The sequence below is a fragment of the Fukomys damarensis genome, unplaced genomic scaffold (assembly GCF_012274545.1).
Source record: "Fukomys damarensis isolate Sample0158 unplaced genomic scaffold, DMR_v1.0_HiC HiC_scaffold_2, whole genome shotgun sequence".
Taxonomy (NCBI): domain Eukaryota; kingdom Metazoa; phylum Chordata; class Mammalia; order Rodentia; family Bathyergidae; genus Fukomys; species Fukomys damarensis.
Genome location: NW_022900914.1, coordinates 44930356 through 44940653, shown reverse-complemented (window position 1 = coordinate 44940653; position 10298 = coordinate 44930356).

Sequence of the window (10298 nt, the reverse complement as noted above, 5' to 3'; positions counted from 1 at the left end):
AAACACTTAAGCAAGCCACAAAGACAGACTTCCAGTCCACCAATGGCAAACAGTAGGGCAAAGGAGGATGAAAAATCGGACAGTGAACCTCCAGGACACTCAGAACTCACAGCACAGGAAGTAAAAAAACTGATCAATCAAGCTCTAGAAAAATTCAAAACAGAAATTATTTCCCAGATTACCATAGAGATGGTGAGCGCAAAATGAAAGACATGATTCAAGACTGCAGAACAGAAACTGACCAAAAAAAAAAAAAAAAAGAAAGAAAGAAAGAAAGAAAAAAGAGGCTATCTTTCCTCCAGTGAGGATGGGTGGCTCCTTTGTCAAAGATAAGGTGACTGCATATGCTTGGAGTTGTTTCTGCATCTTCTAATGTGTTCTATTGATTCTTGGTTCTGTTTATTTGTCAGTGCCATATTGTTTTTATCACAGTGGCTTTGTAGTACAATTACAAGTTGGGGATTGTGATACCCCCTGACATATCTCTGTTTCCTAGAATGGCTTTTGCTATTCTAGATCTCTTCTGGTTCCAAATGAATTTTTGTATTATTTTCTGTAGTTCAGTAAAATATGCTGCTGGGATTTCAACCAGAATTGTATTGAATCTGTATAGCAGTTTTGGAAGTATGGCTATTTTCACTGTATTGGTTCTTCCTACCCAGGAACAAGGGATGTCTTTCCATTTTCTCATATCCTCTTTGATCTGTTTTTTCAGAGCACTGTAGTTCTCAACATAGAGGTCTTGCTTCCTTCGTTAGATTGATTCCTAGATATTTCATTTTTTTGGATGCTACTGGATTCATCCTTGAATAAGTCCAGCAGATAAATGTATTCTTAGTGTGTCGGGGGGTGGTTAGGTCAGTCACTGGGGCTGTGACTTGGAATGGTATATCTCTCTCTGGCTCTCCCTCTCTCTTCACTTTCTGATTGCCATGAGAGAAGTAGCTTTCCTCCTTGGCAGATCATTTCACCATTCTGCTTCTGCCTGCAAGCTGCTGACTATGAACTGAAAACATGAATTAAAATAAACTCCTCCTACCTAGAGTAACAAAGGCAATTCTAGGCAACAAAGGCAAGGCAGGAGTATCACAATCTCTGACTTGAAATTATACTTTGAAAATGGAGCCAAATACATTCACTGGAGGAAAGATAGCCTCTTAAAATTAGACCCATATCTTTCACCATGCACTAAACTAAAATCAAAATGGATGAAGGATCTAAATATTAAAACAGAAACGCTAAATCTGGCAGAAGACAGATTAGGTAGAACTCTTGAAGACGTTGGCATAGAGAAAGACTTCATGAACAAAACCTCAGTTGCACAGGAACCATCACAAAGAATCAACAAGTGGGATTTCATCTTATACAAAGCACAGCAAGAGAAATCACCAACAGCATGAAGAGACAACCCATAATGTGGGAAAAAAGTTTTACCAGCTGTTCCTCAGACAAAGGACTACTATCTAGTATATATAAAGAACTAAAAAACAAAATAAAACAAACAAACAAAAAAAACCAAAAAACCCAAACACCCCAAATTCAAAGACCCAATCCAAAAATGGGCATCTGAAATGAATAGACACTTCCTGATGCAGAAGTGGAAGCAGCAAATAAATATATGAAAAAATGTTCGGCATCACTGGTCATTCATGAGATGCAATTTAAAGCAATTTTGAGATTCCATCACACTCCAGAAAGAATGGCTGCTACCGAGAAATCAACCAGTAACAAATCCTGGTGGGACTGTGGGGAAAAAGGAACCCTTCTCCATTGTGGGTGGGATGTAGACTGGTGAAACCACTGTGGAAATCAGTGTGGAGATTCCTTAAAAAACTAAAGCTAGAGGTGCCAGTTGACCCAGCTATTCCCCTTCTTGGTATTTTCCTGAAAGAATTAAAAGCTTCATACCACAGTGATATATGCACAGCCATATTTTTAGAAGCACAGTTTTAAATAGCTAAATCTTGGAAACATCCCAAATGCCCATAAACCAATGAAAAGATAAAGATGTGGGTTTTCTTATATAATGGAATACTACTCAGTCATAAAGAAAGATAAACTTGAGACACTTATAAACTAAATGGATGCACCTTAAGAGCATACTCTTAAGTGAAATAATGGGACATATATGTGTAAATGCCATATAGTTTCTCTAGTGTAAGAAACTGAAAGTGTAAATGAGGAACAAAAGGTATAATAGATATTGTGAAATTGGAAGAAAATGTTCAAGTGGTAGGGGAACAGTGGGGTGTGGGGAGAGAAGAAGTAAAAACTGGAACTTAGCTTTTGTAAATAAGGAAGAGTGGAGGGGTTAAAGGGAGGGAAGGGAAATGGGAAAAAATACGAGCCAAGGTACATCATGTAGAAATACAAATTCCCTATGATATATGTGATCATTAGGTATACCTAAAATGTACCAATAAACTTAATTAATTAACAAATAAACCTCTCCTCCTTTCAGTTGTGTATATCAAGTATTTTGTTCCAGTGTCGAGAAGGTGACTAAGTTTCCAAAGCGGGTGGCCCAAGAATAAGCCTTCCAATGGCTATTTGTAATACTTGACTGATACAATAGATTTCATTAACTTCATTGTTTCCCCATGACATCCTAAGCAATTAATTAGTTTACCTGTAGATCAGCTTTTTAAATCTAGTTCTGCTCAATGCATTATTACACAGTCTGTTACACGATTATTACAGGAAACAGTTAAGGTAGTTATAGCCAAGCTCCAGGTGGGTGGCAGGAATGGACTTGTTTCTAAAAACCTAAATGGGAAGGTGCCTTCTCTGTATTCCTTCCTTAGGAAGATTTTAGAGATTGTTAAACATTTGATCTTGATGTGTGCATGGGTTGGGAGTGAGAGTGTGGTGCTGGGTCTCACTGTTTTGTGAACAATTTCTGCTGAAGAAGTGAACAATTAATTAGGGAGAGTCCATCTACTCTGCTCAAGTATGAAAGACAGCATTGTTCATTTGACTGCCTGAAGTGGTTAGCTAAAGAACTCAAAAAGTCTTGGGTGGACTTTGATCTTATTGAGATCAACTCTTTCTCTCTCTCTCTCTCTCTCTCTCTCTCTCTCTCTCTCTGTGTGTGTGTGTGTGTGTGTGTGTGTGTGTTGTGTGTATGCCCTAAAGCACTGGAATTTTATACTCTTCAGTGTTATACTGAGCACAGAGGACTTAGCTTTCATTTAAGACTTAGCTTTTGATATTGGCATTGATGCAGATTAATGCTTTTTCTTCCACAACCAATGCTTCTTTCCCAATGAATGATATCATTTGAGAAAATGTTTGAGAGGAAAACAAAAACAAAAACAGAAATACTGAATTGACAGAGACAAATGAGGCTCAGTCCTAATCCTTCAGCATTTACTAGCCAGGTGGTCCCAGTCTACACATCCCTTGCCTTGTTAAGGCTCAACTTCTGTGTAGCATCATGATGTCTGCCAAGCTCTCACACCATGAAACAATGGGAGCCTTGATGGAGAAGTTCACACCTTCATCCACAGATGATGGATGAACAAATCCATGTGTTTCTTGAACATAAATTATTAATATGTATCAAAGACAAATTATCAATATGTATAAATTATTAATATGTATAAAATATGGTTTTAATATTCTTATTTTTGCCATTGGATCCAAGTTAATAATATTTTATGAAATGAGTTGAAAAGTACTCCTGATTGTTTCTTTCCTATACATTTGAATAGTTTGTATGAAACTAGAAAAAAATTGTTTCTTCAATGTTTGTTAGATTTCCTGTAAAAACTAAGTTGACCTGGAATTTTCTCATGTGAAGTTGATAAACTTCTGAAGCAATTCTTTTACTGATTATGGAAAATTCAGGTTTTCTATTTCTTCCAGTCACCTTAGTAAGCAACTTTTTAAGAAAATTAATTGACTTAAGTTTTTGAATATAGTAATACAAAGTTGCTCACAATGTCAACTTGCTAGCACTTTTTAAAAAATTAATTTTGTTGGTACACTTTAGGTATACAATATAATGATATTCATCATTGGAAATTTGTACCTTTACTTAATCTATCTTGGTTCTTATTTTTTCCCCATTACTCTACTCTCCCTTCAACTCTCCCATCCCTCCTTATTTACAAAAACTTTGTTTCCATTTTTTCATTTTATCATATTAATTTCATTTCCTTCTTTTATTTCCCCAATTCCTCCCACTTCCCTTTCCCCTTTGGAACTTTTCTTCTTGTTTCACAATATTTATTATGCCTTTTCATCCTTATTTACACTTTCAGTTTCTCACACCAGGGAAATTATTCAGTGTTTACATGCCATTCCTATTTATTTCACTTAAGAGTATCACTGCAATGAGCATCCATTTAGCTATCAATGTCTCTAATTTCTCATTCTTTATGGCTGAGTATTACTCCACTTTATTAAAAAATTCCACATTTTCTTTATCCAGTCTCCAGTTGATGGGCAATTGGGCTGTTTCCAAGTTTTAGCTATTATAAACTGTGCCACTATAAACATGGTGAGCACATATCATTGTGGTATGATTCTTTTAATTATTTTGGGAAGATGCTCATCAGGAGAAATAGCTGGGTCAAATGGGACCTCTAGTCTTAGTTCTTTAATTTCCACAGTGGTTGTACCAGTCTATGCTACCAACAACAACGAAAATGGTTCCTTTTTCCCCACAGCCCCACCAGCATTTGTTATTGGTTGATTTCATGATAGCAGCCATTCTTTCTGGGGTGAGGTGGAATCTCAGCATTGTTTTCATTTGCATCTCTCAAATGACCAGTGATGTTGAAAATGTTTTTCATATGTTCATTTGCTATTTCTACTTCACCGTTGGAGAAATATCTGTTTATTTCAGATGCCCAGTTTTGGACTGTGTCTATAAATTTGGGAGGTCTAATTTTTTTAAATTCTTCTTATATTCTAAATAGTAGACATTTGCCTGAGGAACAGCTGGTAAAATTTTTTTCCCACTTTGTGGGTTGTTTTGGTGGTTAACCTTGCTGTGCAGAAGGATTTTAATAAGAAGAGATCCCACTTGTTGATTTTTTTTTTTTTTTGGCTAGTTCATGTGCAACTGAAGTTTTACTCATGAATTCTTTTCCTATGTCAATATATTCAAGAGTTCTACCTAACTGGTCTTCCAACAAGTTTAGTGTTTCTGTTTTAATATTTAGATCTTTAATCCATTTCAATTTTAGTTTAGTGAATAGTGAGCAATATAGGTGTAGTTTTAATCTTTGGCAAGTTGAAACCCAAGTTTTCCAGCACCATTTATTAAAGAGGCTGTCTTCCTCCAGTGAGGGTGTTTGGCTCTTTTGTTGAAGATGAGATGGCGGAGTGTGTCTGGAGTTGTTTCTGAAACTTCTAATCTGTCCCATTGGTCCTCAGTTCTTTTTCTTTGCTAGTACCATGCTGTTTTATCATAGTAGCTTTGTAGTATAGTTTCAAGTTGGGGATTTTGATACCCTCTACCTTGTCTTTGTTGCCTAGAATTGCTTTTGCTATTCTAGGTCTTTTCTTGTTCCAGATGAATTTTTTGACTATTTTCTCAAGGTATGTGTAGTATGGTGCTGAAATTTTTATTGGGATTGAGGTGAATCTATATAGCAGTTTTGGAAGTATGGCCATTTTCACTATATTAGTTCATAACCAAGGAGCAAAGGATAACTTTCCATTTTCTGATCTCTTTGATGTCTTTTTTCAGAGTGCGTTAGTTTTCAGAGTGGGGTCTTTGATTGCTTTCATTAAGTAAGTCCTAGGTGTTTCATTTATTTTTGGATGCTATATAAAGGGTGTTGTTTCTCCAGTTCCTTTTTCAGTGAGTCTGTTGTTCATGTACCACAAAGGTATTGATTTTTGTGTGTTGACCTAGTATCCAGCTACTCTACTGAATTTGGTTATTAAGGCTAGAAGGCTTTTGGTGGAGTTCTTTGGATCTTCTATAGAAAGTATCATGTTGTCTGCAAATAATGACAATTTGACCTCATTGTTTCCTGTCTTTGTTCATTTCATTTCTTTCTCTTTTCTAATTGCTGTGGTTAAAGTTTCCAAAACTATATTGAACAGGAGTAGTGATAGTGGACATCCTTGTCTTGTTCCTGGTTTTAGTGTGAAATATTTAAATTTTTGACTATTTATTATGATATTGGCAGTTGGTTTTTCATAGATGATTTTTATCAGGTTCAGATAACAACAAGTATTCCAATTATCTGTATGGTTTTTATCATGAATAGGTGTTGGATTTTGTTGAATGCTTTTTTCTGCATCTATTGAGATGATAATTTTTTTTTTTTTTGTACTGGGGATTGAACTCAGGCCCTTGAGCTTGCAAAGCAGGTGGCAGAACCACTGACCCAAATCCCTGGCCCCAATCATATGGTTTTTAATACTTTGCTCTATTAATATAGTGTATTACTTTTGTTGATATGTGTATAATGAATGATCCCTGCATCATTGGGATGAATCCCACTTGGTCGGGGTGTATGATCCTCTTGATGATCTTCTGCATTCTATTTGTCAGCATCTTATTGAGGATCTTTGCATCTATGTTCATTAGCGAGATTGGCCTATAGTTCTCTTTTTCATTTGAGTCTTTCTCTGCTTTGGGGATCAAGGTGATGCTTGATTTCAGGAATGAATTTGGGAATATTGCTTCCCTTTCAATTTCACTGAAGAGTTTAAATAGTAGTGGCAATAGTTCTTCTCTAAATGTCTTGTAGAATTCAGTAGTGAAGCCAGCAGGACCTGCCATAACTTCATTGTAAATTTTAAGTTACATTTTCAGTTTTGTTGATTGATATTGGGTTATTTAGAAATTTTAGGTCTTCTTCATTCAACTTTGATACATCATATGTATCTAGGAATCTGTCCATTTCTTCTATGTTTTCCATCTTACTGACATATAGGTTCTTTTTTTTTATAGGTTCTTGAATTAGGTATGGATGATCCTCTGGATTTCTGCTGGGTCCTTTGTAATTTCACCCTTTTCATTCCTACTTGTGTGGATTTGGATATTTTCTTTCCTTTTTTTAAGGTGGGCTAAGGATAAGTTTGTCAATTTTGTTTATTCTTTTGAAGAAGCAACTCATGGCTTCATTGATTTTTTTGTATTGTTTTCTTAGTCTCCATTTCATTGATTTCTGCTCTGATCTTTATAATTTCCTCCCTTGTATGAACTTTGGGTTTGTTCTACCCTTCTTTTTCTAGAACCTTCTGGAAGCTTTTTCTAGAAACATCAGGTTGTTTAATTGAGCTCACTCTGTTTTCCTAATGTGAATATTCACTGCTATGAATTTCCCTTGTAAGACTGCTTTCATTGTGTTCCATAGATTCCTATATGTTGTACTGGCATTGTCATTTAATTATAGAACCTGTCTGATTTCTTCTTTAATTTCCCCTGTGACCCATTGGTTATTTAAAAGTGTGTTGTTCAATTTCCATGTGTTTATGAAATTCTTATGGTTTCTTTTGCTATTGATCACCAATATCATTGCACTATGGTCTAATAGTATACAAGGGATAACTTTAATTCATTTGCACTTACTTAAACATGTTCTATGAGGAACATGTTCTCTTAAATGTGTTCTGTGTGATCTATTTTAGAGAACAACCTGTGCCCAGCCAAAAAGAATGTGTAGTCTGATTTTGTGGGTGGAACATTCTGTGAACATCTGTTAAGTTCAAGAGTTTGAGTCGTAGTATTTGTTGTTTATTTTTTTATCTAATTGATCTATCTAATTGTGACAGTGGGGTGATGAGGTCCCCCACTACTATTGTATTAGTGCTTATTTGATCTTTCATGTCTGTTAGTATTTGTTTTATATAGTTGAGTGCACTATTATTTGGTGGATATATATTTATTATTGTCATCTCTTCCTCTTAGATTTTTCCCTTTACAAGGATGTAATGGCTTTCTTTGTCTTTCTTAATTAGTGTTGGTTTGAAATCCATTTGATCTGCAAATAAGATAGCTACTCCTGCTTTTTTCAGGTTCCTGTCCCAAGGACTATTGTTTTCCACCTTTAACTTTCAGTCTATGCATTTCTTTTGAATTAGGTGTGTTTCTTATATACAGCATATTGTTGGGTCTTGCTTCTTGACCCATTCTGCCAGTCTATTTCTTTTGATTACTGAATTGAGACCGTTAGCATTGATGGTTTCAACTGACATGTCTTGACTTATCCTTGTCATGACTTTCTCTTTTTGTTGGATTCTCCCCCTCTTCATTTAATTTCTTGTTGTGCCTGATGGGTTAATTCTGCTGGTCTTCCTGGGATTGTGATCCTCATTGTATTTTCCTAGGATGTTGTTTAAAATTTTTTTGAGTGCTGGTCTGGTATTCATGAAGTTCTTCAGGTGCTCGTTGTCTTATTTCTCCATTAATTTTGAAAGATAGTTTTCCAGGGTACATCTATCTGGGTTGTAGACTGTTTTTCTTTAGGACTTGAAATACATCACTCCAAGCTCTTCTTGCCTTGATGGTTTGTGTTGAAAAGTCTGCTGTGATTCTGATAGGCTTTCCTTTGAATATGATTTGATTATTTTCTTTGACTGCTTGTAGAATTTTGTTCTGTTAGGTTTTGGGAATCTTAACTATTATATGCCTGCATGGAGATTCTTTTTATCATGGCTAGTTGGAATCCTATATGTCTCACTTATCTGTTTTTCAAGTTCTTTTCCCTGCTTGGGAAATTTTCTGCCATTACTTCTGTGAACAGTTTTTTTAAAAAATGTTGTGTGCACTGTCTCCAGTTTTGTCATTTACTCTTATCAGTCTTATGTTGTTCTTTGCATTGTCCAGCAGTTGCTGGATTGATTTCTCATGGTTCCTCATTATTTTTAAGATTTTTTTCTTTTCTTTGTCAATAATTGCAATCCTTCCTTCTATATCTGAAATTTTGTCCTCACATTTGTTCATTCTGCTGCATAAACTATCAGAAATTATTTCTAACTTTATTTTTTCCAGATTCTATTTTGTTGCCAGTTCAAGGTGTCCAGGTTGTTGAGTATCAGATTGTTCTATCTTGTCTACCCTTGGGGTTGCCTTAGGTGCTCTGGAAGTCTGGTTTTGAGTCTTGTGTACATGCCTTCTCATTTCCATAAATTCAGCCTGCTGCACCTTTTTTTTGAGGATACTTTTTGCTCATCCAGTGGTCTTCAATTCTCACCAAGAGGCCTTTTCTCTGCTACTCACCACTGCACCAATTCCTGGTTCAGAAGGGTGGCCTTCTGGATCCCTGCACTGTCCTGTTGTCCCATTGGGGTTCTGGCTGTAGCCTATGCACACTTGGGGTGGTATCTGGGCATGCCTTTGGCTGGAGCCTGCCCTTCTGCACAGCTGTTACCTGAGAGGGCCTTTGGCTGGGGGCCATGTACCCAAGTCACTGGTGTCTGAATGAGCTTCTGGCAGGGGTCTGCATGCATTTACCATGGTATCTGGGAGGGCTTCTGGCTGCTACTTGCCTGCCTGCATAGCTCTTTTCTAGGCGGGCCTTCTGCTGGGGACTGTGGCCCCAAGCTGCTGGGGTCTGGGTAGGGATCTGCTTGGTACCTGTGTGCACCTGCTCACCTCTGGTCCATAGGGGCTTCTGGCTGGGATCTTCACGCACTTACCAATGGAATCTGGACAGGCTACTAGCATCTTAATATGTATGACATCTGTAAGTGGCTTAATCTACTTTATTATTCCTAGTATTGCTTTCTTTTTTATTTATCCATTTTTATTTGTGGTCATCTTTGTCTAAATTTTGTCAATTTCATATTTGTTCATGGAAGCAAGTTTTGAATTTGTGGAGCTATACTACTATACATTTGTTTCCCATTTTATTGATTTCTGTTATTAATAAATATCTTCCCTCTATCTTATTTTGTATATGTTATGTTTTTAAGCATAATATATCTTTAAAAGTAAAGGATAACTCAATGTTCAGTGTCTCTTTTTTACACAATAAAGTCTTAAAGCTATAAATTTCTACTACTCATTTAAGCTGCTCTTCACAAGGTTTTAAATTCAGTGCTTTTATTATTTGATAGTTATAAGTCTAAATCTTTTCTACTTTTAATTCTGTAGTTTTCTTTAGCTTTTTGGTTATGTGGATGTATGTTACTTAATTTAAAAACAAATGGAGTTATTTTGTTTTATTTCAATGGGTCTATTTTTTCTATCTGAATTAAATAAATCTAAGAAAAAAATATGTCCTTTATGATGTCAATGATTTGAATGTTTTTGAGATTTGATTTATAACCAAGCTTGTGAATAATGTTTATAAACCTCCTATATATGCATTCTTTAGTGTTTTATA